This window comes from Macrotis lagotis, chromosome 3 (assembly GCF_037893015.1).
Source record: "Macrotis lagotis isolate mMagLag1 chromosome 3, bilby.v1.9.chrom.fasta, whole genome shotgun sequence".
Classification (NCBI taxonomy): Eukaryota; Metazoa; Chordata; class Mammalia; order Peramelemorphia; family Peramelidae; genus Macrotis; species Macrotis lagotis.
Genome location: NC_133660.1, coordinates 303,192,419 through 303,218,623, shown reverse-complemented (window position 1 = coordinate 303,218,623; position 26,205 = coordinate 303,192,419). Strand labels below are relative to the sequence as shown.

The 26,205-nt window shown below is 33.6% G+C and overlaps 1 long non-coding RNA gene and 1 pseudogene across 1 annotated transcript in view; one reads left to right on the top strand and one right to left on the bottom strand.

Annotated features, from left to right (window-relative positions):
* LOC141519064 (uncharacterized) overlaps positions 1-12,301 on the bottom strand; it is a 222,306-nt gene extending 210,005 nt beyond the window's left edge. The window contains exon 1 of the long non-coding RNA XR_012477347.1: positions 12,001-12,301. This is a non-coding gene — a long non-coding RNA (uncharacterized LOC141519064). The remainder of the gene's footprint in view (positions 1-12,000) is intronic.
* On the top strand, positions 4,615-5,544 carry LOC141517192 (olfactory receptor 4C11-like; annotated as a pseudogene).
* Positions 12,302-26,205: the final 13,904 nt, after the last annotated feature.

The window sequence follows — 26,205 nt, the reverse complement described above, 5'->3', positions numbered from 1 at the left end:
GGGGCTGAACATTTAATAGATGGCATTTCCAGTAATGACAAATGATGATATGAGATCACAAGATGACTGCTAGTGGCAGTGACAATGATTCTGAAGAATATATTATGTAATTTGGCTGACTCATTCTAAGAAAAACATGGTCCAGTCATCAAATTCCCCAGGGATGAATTGGTAGGTCCAAAGAGATAGTTATTATAATTGTAGTACACTTGCAGTAATTCCTCTCTCACAAGATTCATTTTTTCCTCTCTTGGCTTCATGGAAAATATTTTTTGGATAAAGGTCAAGAAAAATGCTCTGAAGGATAAATTTTCCTGATTCCTATTTATCCAACATCTGGAACTAGAAATGTCTTGCTAATTTTTAGGTTTGTTCTTAAACTCAGTAAAGGAAGATGAACTTAGAAGCCATGTCTCCAATAGAGGTCTTTCTCAGTTCCCTAAAGGATAAAAGATAAATCTCTAACTTGACAAACTTTGTTAAGCTTTCTATAAAGGTTTGAGTATTTAGATAACAGTGTCGGGCTATCAGTATTCACTTTAGAGTAGAATTGGGCATAGCACAATGGAGCAGTCAGTGTTAGATTCTACTAAAATGGTAGATATTCCTGTGTTCATCTGAAAATTTAAAACTTGAAGATGAAAAGTTGCTGATTCTTTTTCTATGATGGGCAAGAATGAATTGAAGTGTTTCTTCTGTTGCTGTTGGGAAGGATACCAGTAGTGACAGTTACCAAATAAATTCTATGTCTCTTCATTTACTTAGAGCATGACTAATCTTACAACCAGATAATTAAGATACCATATCATTCTTAAAACAGATATCATTTCCTAATTATGACAATAAATGGAAACAAAAAATGTGTTAACTTCATTTTGTATTCTAAAGGGGAAAATATTCATTTTACAAAACCTACAATATAACATTTCATCCAGTGAAATGAAATAATTTTAAAAAATCATCTCCAGTTTTTTATTTTGATCTTACAATGGAGAGGGCATAGAGACAGGGGAAAGAAAGACAGTAAAATGGAAGCAGAAATAAAGAATTGAGGAAAAATCATAGAAAGCCTCTTAGTATAAGCAGTTTACCCTTTCTCAAACACGGTGACCAAACCATCTTCAAGAAGAAATTTTAAAATGTAAAAATGTTTTGGTCTGTCTTCTTTCAAGTGAAGATAATTAATTGCTCCCCAATTTAAAATGTTGGTGGCAATTGAAATATAAAGTAAGTTATAGCAATCAAATGATTAATTTTATCAATATATATATATCTGAATTTTTCTTTATTTCTCATCATGACTTTTATTTTGTCTCATCTCTCCAATCAAATTTTAGGCTTATGATATCTAGGCATAGCGTAATATATTGTTGTTTGCTCATTTGTTTGTCTATTTATTTTCCATATGCACTGCTAAAGTGGTTTACAGAATGTCAATACTAGATGAAAACTTAAGGGTCATTAGATGACATGAGGTTAGTTAATGAGAAAACTGAATCAAAGTAGATATCCAACCTGAAGTCTAATTTGAAAGTTTTTTCCATTAACCCAACACTATTAAATGTTTAATGCTTGATAGTTGATAAATTTATCAATTATATTGAAATTTTTTTTGTACAAAAAGTATCAAAAGAAAACCACAGAACTCTGATCAGCGATCAGAGAAGGGGAAATTCTTTTATATCATAGTACAATATTTCACCTCTCATTGTTGGTGGCTCTATCATCATAGAATCCTCCGGGGTCTGAACAATTATCTGATCTAGAATGACAAGCTTCGGGAAGCATTGGTGCCAATAAATCAATGGAACTTCCAATCTCTCTCATATCCTATTTGCAACCTATTAATAGTCCCCCTTGTCCATTCCATACCACTGATATTTCCCATTTTCTGAGATTTTACAGCATCAGAGACTGACTGCTTCATGCTTTATTCTCAAATATGTCCTCTTCTATTTTCTTCACTCTTCTTTTATGCTTTAAATTTCTTGCTAGATCAAGACTACATTAGTTTCACAGGTTACCAAATTACACTCATAAGTTACTGTATATTAATATCACTTAAATGTAATAGGAAAGAGAAAAACAGATAATATGATTTTTGGGCTAAGAGCTTTCAGCTGTTATGGAGCCTTTCAGCCAAGGAAGTGGAAGAGTTCCTTTTCTCTCTCTCCATGGTAAAAGAAAATATGATGTATTTTTTTCTATTATTGGTTCCAAACCAGGTTTCAGAATATCAATAAACTGAAAAATATCCAAAACAAGACAAATGGTGTATTTAATTGGTTAAAATTCATACAAATAACAATTAGTCAATGGAACCAGACTCAAATGTAAAGAAAAATGTCTTCAAGTATTCAAATGGAACTCACTTAGAAAATGGATTAGTTTTTATATTTCTACTTTGGTGGTAGAATTAATTAGAATGGGCAGAGAAAAAAATCCTCCTTGATTACAGGGGAAAAAAAAACAAATAACATCAGTGACAAAGAGACTTTCCTTCTAATGACTGCAGCTCTTAAAAACTTGAATGAGATGCCTTAGGAATCAATAGTTTCCCTTTTAGTGTAACTAAGGCAGAACAAGTCTTCATTATATTGCAATAGGAATTATTTTAAGGATACAGATGCAAATTCATGTGAAATAGTTATTTCCAACCCTGAAATTCTGTGATTCCTTCTTTCATCAGAAGACATAGGAAGTTCTTGAAATATGAATTCCATAATTTCTCTTGTCACTGAGGGTCTAAAAGCTAAGACTCGCATATCATTGAATTAGTCCAAATTGGTCCCTTTGGGCAAACTAATTACATGTGCACTAAAGTTCGCATATTTTACTTTTGAAAGTGTTGCATATACTTTTATATATTTTACAGTTTTTATTCTGTCTGTATTTCCCTGGATAGAATGAAAGCTCCATGTGGAGAGCACTGATTTCATTTAGTATGTATTTCTCATTTTATCTTAAATCATGAAAAAGTTTGAATATAATTCAGACAATTTGTGAAGAGAAGATTGACTCTTGAAAGGATATGTATTATCTATTCAGACTGATATCAATTACTGTATTTTTATAGAATATCCTATTTAAGAAATAGCACTCAGAAATAGCACTCAGAAATCCAAGAGTTGAACTAAAAGCTAGCATAATTGGATTAATGGGAATTCACATCAAACTAATTTCAAATCAGAACAATGATATGAAGTAACCATAAATTATATCTGAGTATCTGAAAAAAATGAGAACTGTAGGAAGATTTAAGTTAGATGGTAATTAGATTAGTTAATTTTTTGAATGAAGTGATTTTGAAGTGGAGAAAAGTCATGCAAGAAAAGTTTTCAGGGACTTGTACTTGTTCCTGTTCTGTTCCATCATGTCTTCAGAGACTTAGAGGGAGATGAGCATTGTATAAGTATCAAATTCAAAGATAGGGTGAATCTGGAAAGAAGAGCTAACACAGTGAATTGCACAGTGAGGGTATATAAACTAATAAGATGCATTTTGTGGGAAGTATTAGCATAATTTTTAATTTTCATTTCAACAAATAAATTCTATCAAAACTAGGTAGATTTGTTTTACTTGACATAAGTCCATATGAGAAAAAAAAAGATTTGATTTGCAATCCATCTCTGAAACTTACTTTCCAAAGGCAAACAATTTATCGCTTTCCAAGTGTAATGAATTAATGTAAAAAGAAGTTTGGATTAGGTGATTGCTAATGCTTCTCATTGCTCTAAATTCAATTTTTTTCGTATTTCTGGGAAACTAAAAGCTTAATAAAAGCAAAAAAAGTGACAGGACTATTATAAAGAAGGGACATATTTATAAACAAAGCCTGGAGAAATGAGAAACTATGACTGTGACCTCTTAGATTTACTAAAAACAAACATACATTTGAATTTTTGTAATTGGAAAAGAAGACTTAACAAGATGATAGAACTGACTACTGGCTGCTAACAGTGGAAGAACTGCCATTTGGAAGGAACACATTTTGTTACTTTTCCTTTTGTTTTACATCTATTTTGCCCTAGTAAGGAACTATAAACAATTGTTTTTAAGTTACTAAGAAGAATAGAAATCAATGAAAATGATAACTTTCTCACTTTAGAGACATTCTTTCCATGGGTAGTATTCACTTGTGAACAGGAAGTCACATTGTGTAAAAACAGCTTCTTTTTTACCTTGGGTGATTATCTATGAAGTCCATTTATGTTCTGAGATTCTCTAAAATGAAGTTCATGTTAAGAACAATATGATTCCTTATGCTATATTTCCTTATACAGGGCACCAAAAGACTGACAGGTCTTTGGTAACTTCTCTAATGATGCAAGTAAACTTCACGGACATTGGGACACAAATTCCATTTGGACTAACAGAGATACAAGATTCCAAGTCACAAAACAGAAGAAGCACAGCTGGTCTATTGCACTAGATTTGAACAATAATTGTTTGTAGAAGTTTCCTGCATGAAATATTAGAGTTCAAGTACTGAAAAATTTAAAGCTGAGAACAAGAGAATTATTTTTTGCTGCCAAATTACACAAAATGTATCTTAACAATATTTTTATCTTTTTACAGCGACAGTAGATTTCAGATTTTACAGTCATTATAGAAATGAAAAATAATCTAACTGAATTTCTTCTTGTTGGACTGACTGAAGATCCAGTAAGGGAGAAAATCGTATTTCTCATCATCTTGATTTTCTACATTGCCACAGTTTTGGGCAACTTACTTATCATTGTCGCCATTAAGAACAGTCCCACTCTTGGGTCCCCCATGTACTTCTTCCCAACCTATTTGTCTTTTTTCTGATGTTTGTTTATCCACCACCACAGCCCAAAGACTCATAGTAGATAGTCTGCACAAGAGGAAGTTTATTTCCTTTGATTAGTTAATGATCCAGCTATTTACAGGACATTTCTTTGGCTGCATGGAGATCCTGGTCCTCATCTTGATGGCCAATGACAGTTATGCAGCTATCTGTAAACCTCTGCACTATGTGACAATTATGAGTAGGAAGGTATGTAGGAAATTAGTGGAATTAGCCTGGTTGGGGTCGTTTATACATTCCATGGCCCAGCTTATCATTGCTTTGAATTTACCCTTCTATGGTCCCAATATAGTCAACCACTATTTCTGTGATATGCAACCCTTGTTGAAATTGGCCTGTACTGACATGTATGTAATTAAATGTCTTGGTTGTTTTTAATACTGGTGCTATCTGCATGGTGAGCTTTATATTGCTAATGATCTCCTATTATCTTATATTCTCTGAGAAATCAGAGTAGAGAAGGGAGGTACAAAGCTCTTTCCACCTGTAGCTCTCACTTCATTGTTGTCCTCATCTTCTTTGGACCCTGTGCATTCACATATACCAGGCCACTGACAACTTTTCCTATGGATAAATTGGTGGCTGTGTTTTATGCCATTGGAGCCCCTTCACTCAACCCTTTGCTATATACTCTGAGGAATAAAGAAGTTAAGAGTGTTATGAGAAAACTGTGGAACATTAGGAAACCTTCACATAAAAAATCATGTCCATAGACACCAAAACTTTTTACAAATGATTTGGTCTTACAACAATGGATGTGTTATAGATGATTTTTGATTTTGATATAGACAAAGTATAATCTTATCTTACTGGGTGTTTGCCAGAACTTGCCAAATACAGAAAGAACAGATATGGGAGAGTTAACATTTGAGCCATGGTCTTGTATGAAAGGAGATATATAATCATAGATATTTAAAGTCACTAAACCATATTCTCTTTGATGTTGATCTCTCACCAAGCTTCTGTTCTTTCTGAATCTGCATCCAAGATTCCTGATTATAGATGTCTCCACTGTCCTTTCTGAAAATGGGAAAAATCGTATCCAACTTCTAGGCTTTTGGTGTAGGTCACTCTTTATACCTTATTTCTGATTTATGCTTCATAATTTAATTTCAACAACCTTGACCAACGACTAGTTGCTTACATTAACTAAACTTAGCCTAGAATATTCCTGAAATACCATTTGGAGAAGAAGAATCCTTCCATTATTGCTTGATTTCAATTTTTTCTTTGATAATTTATCCAATTAATAAACTGTAAGAAGTTTGTCTCCAGGAATCCATAAAGATACATTCAGGAAAAAAAGAAACAGGTTTAGTGAGAATAAATTAAAATAAAACTTTCCTTAAATGTCTTAAGAATTATTGGTGATTTCCGATTTATAGCAAATATTGTCAGTTCTCTTCATATGCATAAAAGGTACAAAGAACAGTTGAAAGATACTTTTCAACATCCCATTCCAATCTGCAAAAAGGAACTGACCAACCCCTTCCCACAAGGAAAAAAGAAACTTTGAAAATATATTTCCTTGGCAGAGAGGCAGTGATAATACTTAATCTATTTGTGACATAGGAGGTATCAATCTCTGAGCAGTATGTCTGATTACCCTTGTTTTTTATTTTTTCTCTCTTAAACATCTATTGGCTTGTTTACATTTTTGCTTCTTTTTTCCTATCTTTCAAAGGAAATGTATGATTTATTTTATCCCCTAAAAAGGTTTTTTCATCCCCTGAAAAGGCTGACTGTGACTCATAGCACCATACAATATCCCAAATCTTCCTCATTCTCAAAGTTTGTATTATTCAGAAACACTTTCATGTTTTTCTATGGATTATTTGTTTTTACTCAGAACCTCTGCATCCTCTAAGTGCCTATTATATCTCTATATTGCAATACCCACTACTGAAATACTCAGAGATTATTGCAGCATCTTATTATGACCATGAAGCTGAGATGGTCTGTTTTCTCAACTCCAATATATGTAAACTATATTGAGGATATAATTTGCATGGAAGATTTTATATACAACTTAAATATACTATATACACAATACATATATATTTATACTATATATATACACATATATACATGCTAAATAATATATGCTAGATAGGTATATGTATGCATGTATAATAAACCTTGATAAAAAATCAGCAAAGTGATTACAATAACACAAAGTTGGATTCATACCAGGATTTTAGGATTGATTCTATATTTGCAAAGTTATAAATATACTTTAATATATTAAGAACAAGAATCACAACAAAAATGATGAAAGGCATGCATTTATATTAACTGATGTAGAAAAATATTGGCAAAATGTACCAGTAATTTTAAATTTAAAACTTCAGAAAAATAAAATGACATGTTGTATTAATTATAGATAGATAGCACTTTCTAAATCCTAGAGACAGCATTATACTTAGAAAATCATAGAGAATCAATGAAAAAAAGTTAGCACAATTTATAACTTCAGTAAAATTACAAAATATAAATTAATATTCAAATGATCAACAGCATTATTATATTATTTTATAAAATAAAACCCACAACAGAAATAGAAATTCAATTGAATGTAATTGTATTTATTATAAAATTCTTAAGAGTCTAACTGCCAGGGTAAAGTCAGAGAATATAAAGACATAATTAAAAACAATGTTATTTACTCAAAGATTAATCTGAACAACTGGAGAATATTCATCAGTCATGGATTAAATATAATAAAATTATAATAAAAAATTGTCAATTCTACCTAGATTACTTAACTTATTTGGTGTCATACTGATCAAACTACCAAAGAATTCTTTTAGAGAGCAAGAAAAAAAAAATAGAATTTATCTGGATGAATAAGAAATCAAGAATATCAAATGAATTAAAAAAATTTAGGAAGGTGCCCTATCTATACCAGATTTTTAGCTGTATTACAAAGTAAAAATATACCTAGCAAAACTGTAAAAATGATAAAATATGAAAGGCACAGCTACTCTGATCAAGAAAATGAGCCAAGAAAATACAGAGAATCTACCAAAAAAGACTATCCACATTCATGGAGATCTGATGAGCTCTCAGTGAAGATTGAAACATAATCTTTGTTTTCTTCTTTAAGTCTAAAAATGGAAGTTTATTTGACATGACTTCACACTTCACATTCTTAAAAAATTAATTACTTTTCACATTACAATAATCTTCTTGTAAAAGTGAACATAATAGCCTCCCCCTGACAAAGATAGAGAAGTCTCAAGAAAAATAAAGTGAGAGAAAAATAAAAAGTGTGCTTCCATCTGTGTTCAGATACCATCATCTCTGTCTCTGAGATGGATTGTGTTCTTTATTTTAAGTTCATCAGTGAAGTTACTTCATTATTTTTTTTTCCTCATTTGCTATTACTAGCTGTATTTCCCACCAACCTATTCCTCCCTACCCCTATTTATTTTATTCTCTCTCCTTTCACAGGGACCCTCCTCAAAAAGTGTACTGTATCAGACTACACCCTTCCATGATCTTCCCTCTCTTCTATCACCTAAACCCCTCCTCCCTTTCTCCCATCCCTTTCCTCTTCTCTTTTTCCTCTAGGGTAAGCTAGATTTCCATAACCTTTTGAATGTATATGATATTTCCTGTCTGAGTCACTTCTGTTGAGAATGAAGGCTTAGGTATTCCCTTCATCTCCCCCACCTCCCCCCCTCCATTGCAAAAAGCTTTTTTTTTTTTACTCTTTTACATGAGATATCTTAGGCCAAGAGTCATAATTTTAAAGCCTTCACTTTGATGTCTTGGCTCTGCCCTCTACACTTCACTTTTCAGAGAAATCCTATGGTTTGCTTTCCCAACAGGTTGGAGAGAGATGAGGTGGGCAGGAATATAGAACTCAAAATGTTTAAATATTGAATGTTAAAGTAAACAAATAATTTTATTATTAAGTATACTTATCAAATGCAGCGACATGTCTGTATATCTCAATTCATGGTCTATCATTTATCAGTCTTTATACCATTTATATCTCAGATTCATTACTGTACTTGATATTTGAGATTTCCTTCAAAAATTAAAAATATATGTACATAAGTACATGCATAAATATATATACCTATCTATGTTTTTACAGGAAAAATACCCAGGAAGGCAAATGCAAATAGATATATCAAAAATATCTGATAAATGTGTGTGAACTAAAAAGAAGATGAAAATCACACTCAAATATATTACTGTGTTCAAAAGCTATGCACAAACAGTATATATATAATATATATGTATATATATTTTATATATATACTGCATAAATCAGAGATAATCAATGGAAATAAGCTACTAGCATCACAAAGGAACAGTTTAGGTTTCTTGGACAGAAAGGAATTTAGATGGAACATGAGAATGGAGCCAAGTATGGCAGAAAGCATAGAAGCTGCAAATGTGTGAGGTTCAAGGCTTCTTGCTTAACTCACACTTTCAAGGTAGTTCCTTGAATGCAGGGGCAATATATTTGTATCCCCACCTTGCTTGTTACAAAGCCTGAAACATAGTAGGTTCTTAACAATGTTTAGTGATTGGCTATTATGTACTTAAGTGCAGCTAATCTTCATATTTATTTACCCATCTGCCATTTATTTACTATCCATTTATTAATCTATCATCTCCTATTTATATCTATCTAGCTAATTTTCTGTTTATCTACCATCTCTCACCTTCATTTATCTTTCTGCCTAGTCAACATTTATATCTATCTGTCTGTATATCTTCAATTCATGGTCTATCATTTATCAGTCTTTATACCATTTATCTTCATTTCTATTTATTCATCCATCCATTTATCTACCATATGTCAATCCATCCATATTTCTGTTGGTCTGCCTACCTGTCCAACATTTATCTTTGCTCAAAAGGGAAACATAACAGTATCATTATCCTACTTCTCTATTCATCATGTACATGAGTTATTAAGTTCCATATTGATACCTACATTCTTAGAAGTGTATAGTAAAAGCTTAGAGAAGGTAAAAAACTGAAAGGGTTGAAAGCAAGATAGTAGCAATACTGCTGTAAAGGGAATAAGACCAAATATAGGCTACGATTCTGTCCAATATTTTAAAAGTTGCCATGTGAGAGAATGACATTAATTTAAGAATGCTTCTAGAGGGCAGGACTGGAGTAATGGACATTATTTTGAGGGTGAAGTAGGTACATGTAAATATGTGCTGCTCTTCCAAAATACCGTATGAAAGTATATCCAGTTAAAATTTTGTCTTTGAATTTCCCGTCTTAAGCACAGTGCTGGACAGGTAGCAGTCATTGAATAAATGCTCATGATTTGATTGGTGTTTTAGAAACTTGAGAACTGTTCAATTGATCACTTCTTTGTAGTTATTACTTTTCTCCTCCCTCCTTTCTTATGTATTTACTATAATACACACATATATCTACATAAATGCATGTGCATATACTTATGTATCTACCATAACACAATATAGATATACATACACGTGCACATATATGCATATATATATATATATATATATATATATACTTATGTAGATAGGTGGAAGAATGGATAGATAGATACATAGACAGATACATACATAGATAGACAGATAGCTAGATAGCTAGATAGCTAGATGGATGGATGGGTGGGTGGGTGGGTGGATGGATGGAAGGATACATTGTTGATAGCTGGATGAATGGACATATGGATAGATATAAATTTCTCTCTATATATGCTCTGTATCTTGGTTAGAAAGAAAGGGCTGATTTCATTTGCTTGTTTGTTAGTTTCTGAGGGTTTAATATGTATTCTGGTACACTAGGTTTTTAAATGTTCATTGAATTGCAAAAATTCTATGAAATGTACACCTGAATATCATTGGGTTATTGAAAAGACAGACACCTTCCAAGACTTTCGTAAATGAGAAATTCATCTCAGCAACAATGTCATAAATGAAGTTATTTTAACATTTATGGAAGGCAGGAAAAGTACACTGACTCTGCAAGTCATTGAGTTGCTAATTCAAAGACTGGTATTAAGGCAGATTGGTAACAATTGACTAGGGGAAATTTGTTCCAACTGACCAAAATAAAATGAACTAAAAGTCTAAAACATTCCAGAGAGGGTGTGCTCTTATTTTCCTGGTGCCTGAGTCATTTCCTAAGTTTCAGAACTATAACCAAATCCCTATAAGCAAAAGAAAGACTTTGTCCTTTAAATGTTCATTTTGGATCAGAATATAGTTCAGAGAGAGAGAGAAGAGCACTGATCTTTATTTTAAGAGGGAAGAAAAAATGTTTTTTTTAATGAAATCCTACGAATTTAATTATGAAATTTCCTGTCTTAAGCACAGTGCTGGACAAGTAGCAGTCACTGAATAAATGCTCATGATTTGATTGGTGTTTTAGAAACTTGAGAGCTGTTCAATTGATCACTTCTTTCTAGTTATTACTTTTCTCCTCCCTGGGCCATCGAAGAAGCAGCACATTGACATGATAATCCAAATAACATCATAAATGTTCCATTTTCTAAAAAAAATTTTGAATTTTTTTTTTTACACTTTTATTTTGTTTTTGAGAACACAGGTGGATTGGGTCTGGTTGAGAATAGTAAATATGTTTTGTTCATGGTTTGTACACCTGCAAATTGGTCACTTTATTGCCGTGTTTATTCAGGCAATAACCATTTTGTGATATCAGGATTCTGGGCTAAACCAGTCAGAGTTCTAAAGTTCTTTTGGAATGACAAATACTGATGGTTGGATGGATCCCACAGGTATGATTCTAAGTGATACAAGTGATACTATGGACAGCCTAGACTGGGAGGGATGGTGGAGCCATTTGTCCACAAGTCACCGGCAGGATGACGTCATGGGAATTCTTTAATTTCAGCAAATAAACGGGAAAAGGTATTAAAAAATGGGAACATTTCACCACAAAGGGGAATGAAGCTCGGCAATAAAAATGCCACCCCGGGGCCCCTTCCTGCAGTGCCAGGCTTCTGGATCATAATTCACTTACTATGCCTAAGTCCACGGAGGCCTGGGTGGCCCTTGAGCGGGAGCCTGGTCCTTTGTATCCGGGGATGATGACAATCCCGGCCACGGCGCAAGCAGCCCCGGACTTGAAGATCATGCCCCGGAAGTGGACTGTTTTTGTGGGTTTTTATCAGTGAGAAAGAGGAAAAAAGTTACCTGTGGAAGCACCCACGGTGGGCTGCTTTTTATTCTAAAGAGCCGATAATATCCTTAGGGGACCCACGAGGCCAGGGCAGGAGGCGAGGTCAGCACAGGGCCTTCAGGGAGGCCGCAGCCCGGAAGGCAGGAGGCCAGGTGGGCGGGGCGGGCGCAATTGCGCATGTGCACAGTCTTGGCGCGGCGCATGCGCGCACTCCGCGGGCTTGGGACTGGCGTGCTCGTGCCCTGCTCTTCTGCCAGGAGTCTTCCGGCCTTCGGGCCCTCCCTGAGCTGCCCTAGGAGGCCCCGGGTCCGTGCCTGCCGGGCAGGTGGGCAGGGTGGAGGCCAATCAACAACCAATGAACACCCGCCCGGGAGTTCCACGTCATAGTCTCATCTCCCTGAAGTCACCGAACAACTCAGCATCAAATTCTGCGTCAGCCATAAATATTAATGAAGTGCTTTCTCAGCCCAGCAGAGACTAAACTAAGAGTTCTAGCTCCAAGAACTCTTCTAATAGGGAATTATTTTGTTTTCTTTGGCTTTTTGCAAGGCAATGGGGTTAAGTGGCTTGCCCAAGGTCATCATTAAGTGTCTGAGGACTTGAACTCAGGTCCTCCTGAGTCCAGGGTGCATGCTCTACCCACTGTGCCACCTAGCTGCCCTTTTTAGTGAATATTTTTTGAGGAGATTGTCTACGACAGAACACATCACCAATTTTTCTATATAATCTTAAGAACTTCATTTGTAACTAAATTGATTTCTTAGGATGATTTAGATAGTATGAAGCAAAAATGGGACTTCCAACAACATTTAACTGGATCCACAGGCAGATCTCTCACCACTGCACCACAGGATAGTTTTAATAGATATATCTACAGGCTCATTCAGATGATCCAGGGCTAAGCTGAGCACCTTGACCTGGGTGGAACCCTAATAGATGCTTTCTAAATTGATTCTATCTTTGAAGGGCAAAGGATGACAGAAGTTTGGAAGTGAATACTCACCTATGGATGCCAGACTAGAAACAAGAGAATATACAACAGCTAGAAAGGTAAATTTAAGGCTGATGGCCTTGGGAATGCATTTTTCTACCTCAAGTTGTAAACACCCTTTTCTAAGTTTCTTGTTTCCCTTACCCTTCATGGGATAGAGAATCTTCCTTAAGGAACAAGTAAAATTAGGGTTTTAAATGTTGCCTTTTCAGAATCCTCCCCCCCAAACTTCAGAATGCTCAGTTATAAAAAACCACTAAGAGGTCTTCCGTATCCAATTAAGAAAGATTAAGAAAGACTAGTGGTGCTCCAATAATTTTGCTAAACTTTGGAACTTCTACTCTTACTATAACCATCTTTAGTTTAGACCTTAAGGAAATAGGAATAAGAAATAGAGCACAAACAGGAGCTAAAGAGCCAAGGTGTAGTATTGTTCAAAGAACAAAGGATTTGGAATCCTAGAAAACAGAATCTAACCTCTGACACCTGTATGGCCTTAGGGGATTAATTCAGCTTTTATGTTTCTAAGTTTCTTCCTGTATAAAAATGAGGCATTTGGGTAACTAAGGTTCTGTTGTGAATTCCTCCTATCTGCATCATATCTTTTTCTCATTCTGATTTATTCTTTCTTATTCCCTAATCTACTGTGATGTCCCAGCTCAGCTATCAATGTCCACTTGCCACATTTTAATCATTATTCTTTTTCTTAATAATAGTCATAACTTTTTTAAAAATAACAATATATAGCATTTATGAAGTGTTTTAAAGACTGTAGGGTACTGTGCATTTTACCTTATTTGATCCACTTACCACTCTTGCCTACATTATATTGCTAAGCAAATTAAGTGTGAGTGCCTTTACACACACACACACACACACACACACACACACACACACACACAAATGGAATAAAAATCAACTTTAAAATATAGAGACTCCTCTGAGCAAAAAAAGAAAGTTTATTTTGACTTTTCTCTAGAAAAGGGCATACTCCAAGTCAGTAGTAAAGATCAAGGAGCTGCCCTGAGGTGACAGTCAAGCAAGATTATATGATTATATAGCAGGATTTCTCCCCCCTCCCTTTTTTAGAGTTACAATCTTTACATGAAAAATCTACCCCTTAACAAAGAGAAGAATAAAATGTTTTCATAGAATATTCCCTCACCATCCAGATGGTGAGGATATCAGAAGATATCTAATGGCCTTTTGTTATCTATCTAAATGAATTAATGTCTGAGTATACAAGGTCTTCTTAGTATTTATCATCAAACAAGAGAAGCCAGGCTACTGTTCTCCCAGTCTATCATCAAATAGGTGATTAACTAGGAATGCAAGATCTCTTCTCTGAAAATATTCCACTATTTCCCTCCCTAACAGAATCAGGAGGGTACCTGTCTTGGAATGCAAGATCTCTCTCCCTCTTTCTTCTAAGAATAGTCTGAGGGTAATAGTCTGTCTTTGTTTTAATAATTTTTAACCCTGAGAGGACTTCACTAGGAATATTAACTCTTAAGAGGGAATATTTCACTCATATATATATATATATATATATATATATATATATATAATCTATAAATATATCTTTATGTTTATAAATATATACACACATCCGTGTATATATAAATAAAAATAAATATATTTAGAAAATGCCTTCCTGACTTTAAACCAAACACTAAACACAGAGCAGACACCATTAACTACTCTATGTCCCAATCCCCTTCAATGCCTCTGATTACTGTACCATTCTACAAAACACTGTGGATGGAGTGATGATATGAAGACAAGACTGGGTACCAATTGTAAGAATGGGGTCATATTTAGGATGGACCTTTAATATGAGCCTGATGAAATTGCAATTACATGTGTTTAGTTTTAACTTTGTAGCAGACAATAAATAATTAAAAATGTGTGCCCTTCCAAAGTAAACTGTTAAATCTGGTACCTAGTCATGCTGACATTCTGAAGAATAGACTAAAAAAAGTTTTCTCTCACTCATGAGAAACTGCCTCCCTATTGTAGATGACTAACCATCTGTGCCTCAGGAGAGGAAAGAGGGAACTATTGGGGGAGAATTGGGGACTCAGGTGTGGGTATAAACTGACCTCAGCTTGGGAAAGTACCATCTCCCTTATCTATGGGACTCAGCATGAAAACATCCTGGACAGAATCTCCTTGATTTCCCTCTTCTCTTTCCTCTGAACTCCAATTTTGAGAATTTCACAACTGGGAAATTCCTTAATGGAATATTCCTGACATCCAAAATTTCTCCTTAAATATACTTTTCTCTCCTTCCCTAGGCAGTAAGTTAGTTGATTCACCTGTTGACTCCAATTATTTCCTACATATCAATAAAGGTCTGTTGATTCCTTTTGACTGAGAGATGGTTTCTTATGTGAGACTCTCTCATCACCTCTGAACCAGAGTTCTCAGAACTCTGGGACTTCTCCAGACCTTCTTGGGATTTCCAGCAATAAATCTAAGAGATTTGGGATTATTAGACACTAAATGAAGGCAATAGCACTGAGCATATTTGATCAAAGAAGGGACAAGACAGAAGCAAAAACCAGAGAAGACTAATGAGGGTTCTTTTACATTTGAGTTATTTATAGATGTAATTATCTCTTCCTGTATTTATTTAAATTCCATTACAAATGCAGATATTGCATCATTCTTTGCACACACACACATCATTACCTGCCTATAACTCTTGCAAGATAAGTATGTCACATGCAATTTTTAGCTATTCTATAAAAAGGTATGAAAATTTTTTTTAATTGTTAAAATCTACTTTAAAAACAAACCTCTCTGTATTAGGCAATGAGTTAACCATAGAGATAGGGATTCTCATGGTTCCCCACTGTTCTGTGCTGTTCCATTTTGACTATAAAACCTGGCCTTTAAGGAGACTGATCACTAAATCTTTATCACTTTTATCACTTTATCACTCATCCTCAAAATTATTACTAGCAAGACAGACTACAGAGAGAAACCTGATTGCTAATATTCAGTCTTTGCTTTTAAAAATTAAAATGTAATATATTATCAAAGCTTAAAATAAAATAATAATGTTGATAATGAATTGATCAAAGATCAAAATCATTTATTTTACCAAAGACTCTTGAGGGAGAAGGAAAAGCAATCAAAAGTCAAAGAAAAAATATTAATTTTATATTATTGTCTTGAAAGATCAAGAAAATATTCTCAAGTCATCTTTTAAAATTAACATATAATCTAGCATTCTATCAAGCAAATGAAAACACATTAGATGAGAAAAAATAATTGCCATTTCTTTGATTTTTACTAAAAAATGGAGAAAGAAAAGAGATGGAAAGAAAGAAGGATCAAAATCTAAAGTGGTTAAAGAAGTTATTTCTGCTTTTTCAGTTGTATTTTTATTTATGCATTTGGAATTATTTTCAAATATATTACATTAAGATAATTTTTTGAATTGCTAAAAATAGTCATTTAAAATTGATATCAAATAACTTCACACTAAAATCCAGGGATCAAAAGATTTTTATTCATCACAAACCAAATTAAAAAACTTCCTGAATTATTTTTCTCCTCTTTATCACGTGATCTTTATACATATCCTACTTCTCCAACTAAGATCATAAGGGCAATTAATTGTAAGGTTCTGTACTACTTTATGTCTATCACTGGCAGGAGAATTCCAACATTTCATAGGTAGAAAGAAAATTAGAGGTATTCTGATCTAAATCTATCATTTCATAAGCAAAAATAGTTGATTTTGAGATATCGCCTCCAACATTATTTAAATTTAATTTCTAAGTACTCAGTAAATCATTATTGAAGAAAGAAAGATGGATTTAAAGTGCCTTATTTTCCCAGGAAGAACCAGTTTCCTTTAGTGATTGGGAAGGTAGATGAGATTAAAACAAGGATCAAAGGACAGCAAAAATTAATTTGTAATGATGTTAATTTTAATATTATTTTAAGATTCTACTCTTTAAGTCTTTCTTCTTTTGTCAATCTCAAAACTGGCCAAATTGGAAAGGAAGTATAAAATTTAATTTCAGTAAACAACAAACTAAAAGTTTGAATTGGACAAGTAGGAACTGATACCTCTATGAGACATCAAGAGTCAATCAAAGAAATTCAAAAGAAAGAAAAAAATGGAAGAAAATGTACAATACCTCATTGACAAAAATTGACCTGGAAAATAGATTCTGGAGAGACAATAACAGAATTATTGAACTAGCTGAAAGTCATAATCCAAAACAGGACTTGAACAGTATTTTTCAAAAAAAAATTATCAAAATAGCCTGCCTTGATGTCTGGAACCAAAGGTCAAAATAAGAATTGAATTAATCCACTGATCACCTCAGTAAAGAAATTCCTAAATAAAAACTCCAAATTACATTATCTTCAAATTGCTGAACTATCAGATCAAATAAAATATCATATTGAAAATATCTTATTTGCAGAAAAAAGAAAGAATTCAAAGATTAGGAAGTCATAATCAAAATGAAACAGCATTTGATAGAGATAACATTAAAGACTAAGAGGTCATTGAGCATGCTCTTCTGGTAGTCAAAGGAGCTAGCACTACAACCAAGAACCTCTTACCTGACAAAATGAAGCATTATATATCAAAGGAATAAAACAAATCAAAAGTGGTCATTTAATGAAATAGGATTAAAAATTTTCATAAGGGGACTGCTAAGTGGCAAAGTGGTTATAACACCAACCCTGGAGTCAGCAGGTCCTGAGTTTATATCAGGTCTCAGACACATACTAATTACCCAGCTGTGTGGCTTAGAGCAAGTCAACCACATTGCCTTGCAACCCACCCCCCCCCCCAAAAAAAAAGTTTTCATTAGGAGTAGACCAGAATTAAACCAAAAATTTAACCTCCAATATTAAAGCACAAGAGAAGCATAAATAGGTAGAAAAGGGAAAGAAAACTTAAGGGAGTCAATAGAACTAAAGTGTTTTTATACCTACACAGGAAGATGATACTAGTAAATCCTGAATACTGGATCAGGAATTGTAAATCTAGAGGGAATATGCATGACCAAAGGGTATGGGAATAAGGGGAATGATATAAGAAAAAAAGCTGAGATGAGAAAGAGGAGTACAAGGAAGGGAAAAGCAAAATGGGGTAAATTATTGTACATGAGGAAGCACAAAAGACATAAAAGTGGAAGATGAGACAATGGGCAATGTGCAGTGCATGAACCTTACTCTCATCACTATTGTCTCAAAGAAGGAATAATATACACAATAAGTTGAAGACAGACTTCTATCTAACCCACCAAGAAAGTAAGATTGGAGAAGATTAAGTAAAGAGGGGTAGTTTGGACTGACTGAAGGGAGGGTAGATCAGGGTAAATGGTAGATATTAGTAAAACTCTGGTAAGGAGGGAAAAGATGAAAGGAGAATTAGGACAAAAAGGAAGAAGAATAAGATGTGGGGAAATGCAGAGGTAGTAATGAGAACTGTGAAGGTGAATGCAAAGAACTCTTCCATAAAACCGAAAATACCAGAGTAGTTCAAAAACCATAATCCTACAATATATTGTTGACAAGAAACACACTTAAAACAGAGAGGCACTTACAGAGTAAAGGTAAAGGACTGGAACAGAATCTACTCTGCTTCAGATAAAGTTAAAAATAAAAGCAGGGGTAGTAATCCTGATCTATGACAAAGTAAAGCAAAATCAGATCAGTTCTAATTAAAAGAGATAAGGAAACCACATCTTGCTTATAAGTATCATAGACAATGAAGAAATATCAATAATGTATATGCATCGTGGTATAGCATCCAAAGTTAGATGAGTTACAAGAAGAAATAGAGAACAAAATTATGCTTAGGGGAGCACCTCAGCTGTTGCCTTTCAGAACTACATAAATGCAACTATTAAAAAAACAGGAAAGAAATTAAGAAGGCAGTGGAAAATTTCATGATCAAACAAGAGATAAAAGAGGATAACAAAATATGAAACAGATAATTGTGATTACATTACATTAAAAAGCTTTACTGCAAACAAAACCATTCTGACCAAGATTAGAATGAACACAGCAAACTGGGAAACAAATCTTTATGACAAATTTCTCTGATAAAGGTAGCATTTCTCAAATACATAGAGACCTGAGTTAAATTTCTAAGAATATAAGCCATTCCTCAAATGATAAATAGACAAAGAATTTGCAAAGGCTGTTTTCAGAGGAAGAATATTGTCACATGGAATGCCCTGAATGATCTTAGCTAGAGAATGCAATTTAAAACAATTCCACATTACTGCTTTACACCTAAAACTTTGAGTAATAGAAAAAAAAAGGAAAATGAAACATTTTGGAGAGAATGTGAGAGAATAAGGACACTGATGCATTATTGGAGTTGTGAACTAATCCAATCATTCTGGGGAGCAATTTTAAATCATGTCCAAAGACTATGCCCTATGACTTAGCAATACCACCACTAAGTCTGCATTCCAAAGATGACAGAAATGATAGAAAATGATAGAAAAATGAAAAAGAACTCATGTATAAAAGTATTTATAGCAGCCATCTTTGTGGTGATAAAATATTTTAAACTGAGAGGATGGCTTATCAATTGGAGAATAGCTAAATATGTTGTGCTATGTAACTCTTATGGAGTACTATTGTGTTATAAGAAATGGTGAGCAGTAAGATTTCAGAAAAATCTGAAAACATTTACATAAGCTAATGCTGACTGAATGGAGCAGAACCAGGAGAACATAGTATCAATTATATTGTGAAATTATCAAGTAGGATAGACTCAGCTCTTCCCAGCAATACAGTAATTCAAGACAAATATAAAGGATTCATAAAGAAAAATGGTATTCATATCCTGATAACTAGTGGACTCTGAATGCAGATCAAAACTTACTTTTTTAATTATTTTATTTATACTCATTCCCCCCCCCTTGATATGTTTCTTTTATTTTAACCAAATTTATTGACATAAATTTGGGCAAAAGAGGTTCAAATTATCTTATTATTTTCCTCCTCATGGGTGATAAGTTCATGCTTTCCATTTTGATACTGATAATTTAGATTTCTTCTTTCTTCTTTTTTCCAAATCAGATTAACTATAAAGAGTTATCTTAATTTATTGGGTTTTTTCCAAAAAACTCTTTGTTTTATTTATTGGATCATGATTTTCTTGCTTTCAATTTTATTAATCTGTCCTTGATTTTTGGAATTTATAATTTGGTATTTAATTAGGGACCTTTAATTTGTTTTCTAGCTTTTTTAGATGTATTCCCAATTCATTGATCTCCTCTTTCTCTATTTTATTCATATAAGTATTTAGAGATAAAAAAAATTTCCCCTAAAAACTGCTTTGACAGAATTCCATACATTTTGGTATGATATATCATTGTTATTACAACAATGAGATATTTTTCTTGGATGAAATGTTTGATTATTTCTATGATTTGTTGCTTGATCCAGGTATTCTTTAAAATTAAGTTATTTAGTTTCCAATTCATTTTTGGCTCATCTTTCCATAGCCCTTTATGACATGTAATTTTTATTGCACATGATCAGAAAAGTATGTATTTATTATTTCTACCATTCTGCATTTGATTGTAAGGATTTTATGCCCTAATATATGGTTAATTTTAGTATAGGTATCATATACTATAAAGGAAAAGATATGTTTTTGTCTATCCCCATTCAGTTTTGTCCAAAGGGCCATCATAATTATTTCCTAAGATTTTATTCACCTTCTTAACTTCCTTCTTGTCCATTTTGTGATTAGATTTATCTAATCCTGAGAGAGGGAGGTTGAGATCCCCCATTAATATAGTTTTTATGTCTCTGTCTTCTTTTCATTCACTCAGTTTCTCCTCTTAAGATTTTGGATGCTATACCACTAGGTGCATATGTGTTTAATAATAGTATATAACTTCATTGTCTATCATGCCTTTTAAGAAAATACAGTTTTGTTATCACTTTTAATGACATCTTTTTGCTTTTGCTTTGTCTGAGATCAGGATCAATATCCTTGATTTTTTTATATTTCTACTTGTGCATAATATATTTTGCTCTGGCTTTTCCCCTTTACCCTGTGAGTATATCTCTGTTTCAAATTTGTTTCTTGGAAGGAACATATTGTAGGATTGTGGTTTTTGAGCCACTCTGCTATGCACTTCAATTTTATGGAAGAGTTCATTCCATTCACACTCACAGTCTCTTTACTACCTCTATATTTCTCTACATCTTACTCTTCCTCCTTTTTGTCCTCATTCTCCTTTCATCCTTTCTCTCTTTACCAATATTTTACTAATGTCTACCATCTCCTCTGATCTGTCCTCCCTTCTGAGCCAAACTAGCTTCATTCTCATTAATAGTTCAGATGACTAATTCTTTTTTCCCTCATGCTATCTTTCCCTATTTGTACTTTTCTCTCCCGTTTCCTCTTAACCTTTTTTTTTGCTCCCTTCCTCTTTAACTTTTCCTTTAAATTTTAACTTTAAGTTTATATCACTTATACTTTTACCTTGTCTTTTATCAGTCCCTTCTTTCCCTTTATTTCCCTTCCCTTTCACTCCTCCACAATGGCAATGTATGTTATTCTCTCTCTGGGCCAAATGTATTGAGTAGGATTTACTCAGTGTTCACACCCTCCCTTTCCCTCCCCTACTATAATATGTCTTTGTGCCTCTTTATCTGGTGTTATTTATCCATTAATGCCTAGCTTTCTCCTCCTATAGTCCTTTTATATTTTTATTGTTTTAATCCTGTCTTATATCTGTGTCCCCTTTGTCAAATTATACTCCTTTTATCTAACCTGATAAGAAATATTATTCTCAAAGGGTGATTAAATGATTGCTTGATTGATTGATAAGTAACATTATCTTATAGTCACTAAGTATCCTCCCCTATTCTGTATCATTAGAAATATACTTCTTCAGAGTCATGAATCACATCAAATTATAATCACTTTTACCCTTCCCTCCTTTCAAGTACCCTCCATGGACACAGAATCCTCTTGAACCAAATAATCATGAAGTTCCATTTAAAGAACTTTGGTATTGATTTTAAGGCATAGGAGACACTGGCATAGGACCTCCCAGCATAGGGTACCCTCATCAGAGACTGTGCTGAGCTCTGTGAGCAAGACAGAATTGAAGTAACTCAAAGGAAATGTGAGATATAAAAGTTTATAGTACCCCATCCCCAGGTATTCACCTGGACTATTTGTGCTGACCTGTAGTAGAGAATTCTGGGGTTATAATAATCTGATTAGTCACAGTTGGATGAATTTTAATTTCTCTCAAACATAATGAGGTCATTTTGATCTTTTTCTATAATGAAAGACAAGGATCATCGATACTCATATCCTCTATCCTCTAGGTACAATCTCTCCAACTAGATTCAACCCTTTAACACTCCTAGGAGAAATGTAATTCTCAAGTTATAAGTGTTTTCTTCCCTTGAAAGTTGTATGCAATTTAATGTTCTTCACTAACATTTTTCTCCCCTTTACATTTACCTTTTTATGAATCTCTTGAGTCTTATATTTGAAGATCAAATTCTCTTTTCAGTTATGGGTTTTTTTTAAACAGGAAATTATGGAAGTCCTCTATTTTCATTGAACATTCATCTTTTTCCCCTGACAGAATATGCTGTAATTTGCAGGGTAGTAAATCTTGGTTGTAATGCAAGGTCCTTTGCATTCAGAAATATCTTTTTCTAGGCTCTCTAAATTTTTAATGTTGAAGTTGATAAGTCTAGTGTAATTCTGATTGTGCTTCCTTTGTATTTAACTTGCTTCCTTTTGGCTGCATGCATTGTTTTCTCCTTTATTTGAAAATTTTGGAATTTGGCTATGATAGTCCTTGGATTTTTTTTTTTATCCTGGAGTCTCTTTCTTGAGATGTTTTCTGTATTCTTTCAATGGCTATTTCATCTTCTTCATCTATTATATTTGGACAGATTTCCTGATAATTTGCTGAATGATCTTTTTCCAGGTTCTTTTTTGATCTAGGCTTTCTATTAATTTGTAAATTATTTATTTTCCAGGTGATTTTTTTCAAAAAAAGGTACTTTAAATTTTCCTGTTTTTTCAATCTTTTGACTTTTTTTGATGGAATTTTGGTGTCTTATAGATTCATTGGTTTCTAATGGTCTAATTCTAACTTTTAGGGTTTTCTTTTCTTCAGTTAGATTTTGGGTTTCTTTTCCAGTTGGTTGATTTTACTCTTTTCTGAATTGCATTCCCTTTCTAGTTCTTTGATTTGAGTTTTAGATAAGCTACATTCCTTTTCCTGTTTGTCAATTTTACTTTTTGAAGGGTTGCATTCTTTTTCCAGTTGGTTATTTTTACTTTTAAAGCATTGATGAAGCCTCTTGATCTTTTTTTCTTCTTCCATAACTGAAACTAAAATGGAAATATAATTTATATTATAATGCAGGTAAAAAGTATATCAAATTGCCTATCATTTTTAGAAGATGAGATGGGAAGGGAAAGGATCAGAAGGATCAATGGAGGGAATTCAATATCTAGCAAAAATGAGTGCTGGAAATTTTCTTAAGTAATTGGTGAAGTGGAAATACTGTGGTGTGAGAGACAGAGACAGAAATATAGAAACAGAGAGACAGAGACAGGAGACAGAGACAGAGGCAGAGAGACAGACAGACAGACAGAGACAGAGAGAAAACAGAAATCATGGCTAATGTTATGAGGAGGATTTTGCCAAAATCATCTAATTTCAGTGGTTTTAGGAAAATCTTGCAATAATCTTTCCCATATTGCCAGGTAAACATTAAGGCAGTTTTCTGAGAGATTCAGTATCATAACTGGTTGTATCATTCATTTTTTTCTCTTAAGACCTAAGAGCAAACCACTGTTTCTATTAACAGTCATTTGTTGTTAATGTACTTACCCTAAATTTTATTGAAAAAACTATGTCCTACATTTATCAGAATGTAAGAGGGTATGTCAAGAACCTCCCAAATACTGAGCTAGCTCTTGCAATGCATGTGTCAACCTCATTATCAATGTGTATTTCCCTGGAAAGATGTTCTAACTCCTAAGGAAAAGCAAAAAATACATAGATTATATCACACTTCATCTAAGGGCTGCTCTCAAAACAAGCTAGATTAATTGATCAGAGACTGGCTTTTGCTGGAAAAATGTAGACAATTTTCTCACTGGGTAAGATTTAGATAGCAAAAGGCCATTCTTTCAATTCCTGAACTTTAAGAATGCCATCAGTTCTCTGATTGATTAAGAGATATCATTTTACTCTAAATAATCATTTCAGAATCACATCTTTGGGAAAAGATGGATGAAACTTCAGAACCTGAAAAATTCATCCCCTTTCATTATTAAGTTTGGTAAACATGAAAGTGTACATTCCATTTTCATATCTAGACATTGAAAGTAAATCCTTAGAGAGATTACTTTCTAAAAAAATTTTTGAAAGACTATCTAAAGTAATTCCTATTATTCCCTATTTTTAAACAAGTACTTAGTCTCATAGAGGAATAATTGACATGTGTGTGTGTGTGTTTTAGTTTTTTTGCAAGGCAAATGGAGTTACGTGGCTTGCCCAAGGCCACACACCTAGACAATTATTAAGTGTCTGAGACCAGATTTGAACCCAGGTACTCCTGACTCCAAGGCCAGTGCTTTATCCACTACGCCACCCAGCTGCCCCGACATATGTGTTTTTAGAGAACCTCACAAACATCTCTGCTAAGCAGACATAAATTGGAGTGATGACAGTGCCCTGTGTGTAATAGGGTAGAAATGATCATTTGGGGCAGTTAGGTGGTACAGTAGATAAAGCACAGGCCCTAGAGTCAGGAGTACCTGAGTTCAAATTTGACCTCAGACATTTAATAATGTGTGACCTTGGGCAAGTCATTCAAACCCCATTGCCTTAAATAAATAATTTTTTTTTAAAAAGGAAATGATCATTTCCCTCTAAATTGTCTAATGTTCTGTTTTTCTTTCTTTGTAATAAATCTCAAACTTTGCTACATATAACTTGAATCTGACCTCAGTGTCTATATCCTTTTCTAGTTTAAATTGTGGAGAATCTATTGCTTCAAAGAAAATTTCTTCAGACTCAATTTATTTTAAACTTCAGGGAAATCAGTGTTCCCACATCATGTCATTGAGGAAATCCAATAATCCATAGAATATAACAAATTTGTGCAACTTGCTCTCAACATAGCAGTTTTCCTGTATGACTAACATAAGAGAGGTGATGCATGACTAGCACAGGATTTGAATTTGAGGGAAGGGGGGCTATGTTTAGTCACCAACCTCACTTTCTCCTCCAGAACCATCTGGGTCCAGTGGCCAGACATGAATCTAGATGACTGGAGAGAGTGCTAGATGCAAGACAATCAGAGCTAATTGACTTGTTCAAAGTCACACAACTAGTAAGTTTCTGAGGCTGGATTTGAAGTCAGTCCTCCTAAGTCCAAGTTGTAGGTATACCCTATCCACTAGACTAAGTTATCTTGTAGATTAATAAAAGGATAGAAGTTAAAATGGAAAATGGTTGCCCAAATTAGGAGCTCCAAAAGTGACAGAGAAGAATAATGGACACTACATGGTCATCAGTGTTAGCTATCATTCAGTTTTTTTTAGCACCATTCAGAAATTAATATTTGATTTCTTAACTTTAGGAAAGTTTATCACACAACAAAGATAATACTCAGATCCTAACATATTGAATTTTAACTTTACATTAATGACTGATAATTATTTGTTACTTTAAACTGTTACAACTTTGGGGGAGGTTGGGCAAGAAACTGATTGATGATGTATGACTTATTGTTACATTGCCAACAAAACTAAGATATTGGAAATATATAATATATATAATATTGCATATACATGCATGCATGCATGTTCTTGGCTAAAGTTATAGTATTTTATTTACATTCCACTATTTCTTAAAAAATTCTATCACATGATGCAGCTAAGTGGAACAGTGGATACAGCACTGACCCTGGAGTCAAGAAAACTTGAGTTTAAATATGCCTCAGACACTTAATAATTAGTTGCTGTGTGATCTTGGGCAAGTCACTTAACTCCATTGCCTTGCAAAAAATCAATCACATCAAGCTGTGTGTATATTTGTCAATTTTTTTTTGTATTTCTAGTTCATTAAGAAATCTTACTAGGTCATTCAGTTATCAATAATTCAGATTATTTACTTTATTCTACCTAGTCATTAACCCAATTAAATTGAGTGATACGATTATATTG